This window comes from Sparus aurata, chromosome 1 (genome assembly GCF_900880675.1).
Source record: "Sparus aurata chromosome 1, fSpaAur1.1, whole genome shotgun sequence".
NCBI classification, from domain to species: Eukaryota; Metazoa; Chordata; class Actinopteri; order Spariformes; family Sparidae; genus Sparus; species Sparus aurata.
In genome coordinates, this window is record NC_044187.1 from 36,079,181 (window position 1) to 36,083,633 (window position 4,453).

Genomic DNA, 4,453 nt, shown 5'->3' on the forward strand with positions numbered 1-4,453 from the left:
CTTGGTGTCAAGAGTAGAAAGAAACATTAGACAAACGGTAGATATTGCCATACAATTGTATTTTCCAAATTAGTCAATGACTAACAATGCACTGGTAGTAACACAAATCGAATGATAGTGCAACAGTGTTTTACAAGAGCAACAACACAAAAATAGTTTCTGACAAACTCTAAACACAGCACACTGCTTCCCCTTATTTTCGAAAGTACTAAGAGAATGAATCACAGTACCTAGTACTTGCAGTTGAACGGCAGACAGGTGTGGTCGGACAGCACACTCGTGCAGTCGGATGGATGACACAGGTGTGGTCGGACAGGACACTCTTGTGGTCGGATGGAGGACACAGGTGTGGTCGGACAGGACACTCTTGTGGACAGGAATTGCTATAATTATAAAAATAAAGTGAGAGAACAATCAATTAATGCCCATGAAAGTTAGCATGCAATCACTAACAGACCTGGATCTGGACAAGTGGAACAGGTAGCTAGCTCACAGACAGACAGGAATTGATCAATCAATTAGATATGATTAATAAGTTCAAAACATATACAGCGGGATATTTGTGTGATTGTGTGAAGCAGGTGTATGCTGGTATGATCATGTCAATATGACTATCGAGAGATAATTTTCACTATGCATTTTTTTGCATAGCTCACGCAGGATGTGTTTATAGAAATACTGTCACAAGTAAAAGTCCTGCACTGAAAACGTTAGTTAAAGGACAAAAAAGCAGCAACCCCCCCACCTCCAACACACACATACTTCATACCTTTTTCAGAAAAGATGCAGACACCAATGCAATTGAATGGCAGACACAGGTGTGGTCGGACAGCACACTCTTGCAGTCGGATGGAGGACACAGGACACTTTTGTGACAAATTGCTGTGATAAATAGAGAGAGATTAATTAATGTCCATGAAGGTCAAGTTAGCAAGTAATCATTGACAGACATGCAAACTCAAGTAGTGAAAAAGGTGCTTTTTGAGATTAGAATATGAGAAAAATGTAAATGTGTATGTATTAAATGTTTAATTTGCAGACATACACAGTAAAAAGTGAAACTAGTTACCTGCATGACTATAGCACAAAAAAATCGAGTTGCATTATGCTTTTTTAAACATAAAACAAATAATAAATTAACAAATGTAATGTATGTGGTCGGTACATTACTGTCCTCTACCATCTTGACATCATAATTTAATACTATAATATGTAATTTAGTGTAAAAACAAAGACGCTACAAAATGTTAAAAGATTCAACCTTTTCTTTTTTATTATTACCACAAGGACAAGAACACCTGTCCTTTAAACCCCTTAGCAAGTCAACAATGTGCGAGGTATGTCAAACAAATTAGCAGGCAGCACACCATCCATACAGCCAGGCAACTATCCATGTAATGCAGCTTCAACAGAACAGAAGCCATGTATTAGTTAGGACTAGGCTACCTGCAGTGAGAGGAATTAGGCAGCCTCACATCTACATCTGTCATCATGATAAAATCGGATCTCCTTCTATGGTTCTTTATGAATATTTTGCTTTTTTACTCTTAAAGTTTTATTGTTCTGACTCACAGTTCACCTCAGCTCAGGTGACCTGCAGGTAGTTGTTTCACTTCACTGCTCCGACGCTGCGCCCCGTGTGTGCTTGTGTGTCTGTGTGTATACAGCACTGACACACACAGACACACACTCGTCGGGGACACACCGTCACGTATGAGACAGGTTACCGCAAAATAAACGACACAAGCACCTCAGCGTTTTGAAAGTCGGAGTTTTCTCCTCCGGTGCGAGGCTTCAAACACGTGACGACCCGACACAGGCGAATTGACCGGACCTCGGCGCTCCACACGTTCACCGTCACTTTAGCTGCCACTTCTTCTCATTTCCTCCCTCTTTTCTCCTTTCCTTTAGCTTTATCTGCAGCTTAAACAAACCCACACACTCAGGACGTGTGTCAGACGGTAGACTGACAGGCTGCTTTCCCGACAGTGTCATGATAAATGTTCAAAAAGTACAGATAAGAGTGTCGCTGGTCCAGAATCTTAACGGTACCCTGGTACCGACCCAGGTTTACATCCCTAGCTAAGATCCACAAGAAAGTAAAGACATACAGACGTACAGAAGGGGCTTCTTTCCCACCAGCAGCACAACTGTGTGATTAGCTGGCGGGTGGCTAACCTGCTTGTACTGTGGCAGCTGCACAGCAAATAAACACAAACGTTCATGCTCACTTGTAAAATACACTAAACAATGTGCACACAATTGCGCTGCACACCACACTTCCCGGCAATTCACCACAATTATTATTCCTCCCAGCGAGTTTTCCCATTTGTAATCATCAACACCGCCATGATAGCGAAGAGGTACATGCACATGGTGACGTCGGCTATTTAGTCTAATAACAATAAATAACAAACTATCATTGTGGCCAAATATCACTGAAAATAATGGACTAACTGCTGATGACATGTATGCATAGTATTTCATTTGAATTAAGATGGACGATAATTGATTTCTGCTTACCTTTTCCATGTGCATGGCGAAGGACGAAGAGGATCTTCTTCCCAAGTCTCCTTGCGCGATTCTCGTGATGTCGCTTTGCTTTTCCCGCCTACCTGTAGAAACCTAATTGCCTCACTTTCTGGCAACATGAATGAATCTAATGAATGTTTAGTTGTTTGATTTCATGCCAAGACAACATGATTTAATCATGTTCACCTTTGAAACATGAAATTATAGCTTACATAACACATGTTACACTTTAGTTAACATAACAGCCCACCAGTTTCCTTATTTTGAGTGCAGTCTCCAAACTATTATACACTGTTCGCATCGTCTCTGTCTCCAGTCTGCACATGTTTCCAGACTTTCTACTGTGACAACCAAGCTCCATCATAATATTATTAACATCAAACTCGCTTCAAACGCCATTGCATAGCGGACCGAAGTGGAGCTAACTAGTTAGCCAATTTCCAGCTGACTTCATCATACTCGTCGGCAACTAACGTTACTATCAAACCGCGGCGACACTTATCGGTGGCTCGGGTGCAGTTGCTGGGTCCGGTATGGTTGAGATTGATCCTTTAATGAGGGTCAGTGTCGAGGCAAAGCCAGCTTTGTATTGACCCTAGTTACTGAAGCAGTCCGATGTAAGTGGTTAGCACACACATACAAGCTAACACGAACCGCAACCGGCATGTTGGCGTTAAAAATGAAACACAACCACGGTCTCTTCTGTTGTTCTGTAGCTGGGACAGAATATAGGCACTTATGCTGATTTATACACCCAACAACAGAGCAATTGCGTGTCTAGCTCTGAGCGACAACGTTGCGAAACACTGCTGTCTCTCCGCTGGACACACCAAACTTCACCTCGGGGATAAACGCCCCCCTCTCTGATATCTCCTATCACCTCGCAGAGGAGGTCGGCCTACGATAATGACTCCTTCCGTTACGGAACGAAAGGAGCAGAATCTGAACAGCCTGTAGGAGCGCCGTTTTACCAGTGGGTGGGCTGCAGAGACCATGCAGGACTTGCTTGTTTTCCTCATTCTGGGAGTTGGCAGGCTCAGGGAGGACCAGCTTATATATGTAGAGACCAGAGAAAACTTGTTTTTTTATGATATGGGACCTTTAAATCCCCAAGGGTGGGGCTTGCCCGTCACATACTGCCAAATTGGGCTGTGAGTCCCTCTGAAGGACACCATTTGCTCATCAACAGAGTTGTACTCTGGGGTAATATCCAGGCATTGTTTGCAAAACATATCCAGCAATGGACAGATCTTCCAACACTTATCCTCAGCTTGCCTGTTCGACAAACCAGTGTTGTCAGTGAAATGCGGAGATAACAGGTTCCGAAAACGGTTGCGTGATATGTCAGCTACCATGGGACACCTTGTGTCATTTTTACTGTACGCACGATTTCCTGGCAGCTGGCCAGACCCACGTGCAGGTAGAAGCAAATCAATATTTTCAGTTCTTGGTGTTAACATTGTTGTGATATTCAGATGTTTGTACACTGTACAAATGTATTTGTTTCTTCAATAACACAAACATTTCTGGCGTTACGAGCTTGCTGAAATACTCCAGGGGATTATGAAGATTGTCTGGAGGTGTGACACTTGGTCCTTTGAATGAGCACTCAGTTTCTTCAAAAGGTTTCTTTCTCCAAGAAACTTTCCTTGGACAGTTCTTTGTTCAGATCCTTGTTTATGTCCTTGGCCGGTTGTACGTATGTTGCTGCCCTGGGTTTATGTTTGGTTGTGGTACTCATCGACATCATTTCATTCACTACTGTCTTAATCACCACACTCGCTTGACTCATCACTCTCCATATCTTTGTTGTTGGGAGTGTAATTAGGGTCTTCAGTGTCATCATCCGAGCTATCTTCACATCCCTCCAACTCACTGTCAACTCTGAAGGGGTGCATTCTGAAGAGTGTAGTGCTTATTC

The 4,453-nt window shown here is 42.8% G+C and overlaps 1 long non-coding RNA gene across 1 annotated transcript; it reads right to left on the reverse strand.

Annotated features, from left to right (window-relative positions):
* Nucleotides 1-214: 214 nt before the first annotated feature.
* Nucleotides 215-2,549, reverse strand: LOC115591391 (uncharacterized). The gene is made up of 3 exons (XR_003985955.1): nucleotides 2,524-2,549; nucleotides 770-882; nucleotides 215-383 (listed from the first exon to the last, which is right to left on the reverse strand). It is a non-coding gene; the product is annotated as an uncharacterized LOC115591391 (long non-coding RNA).
* Between the last annotated feature and the right edge of the window lie 1,904 nt (nucleotides 2,550-4,453).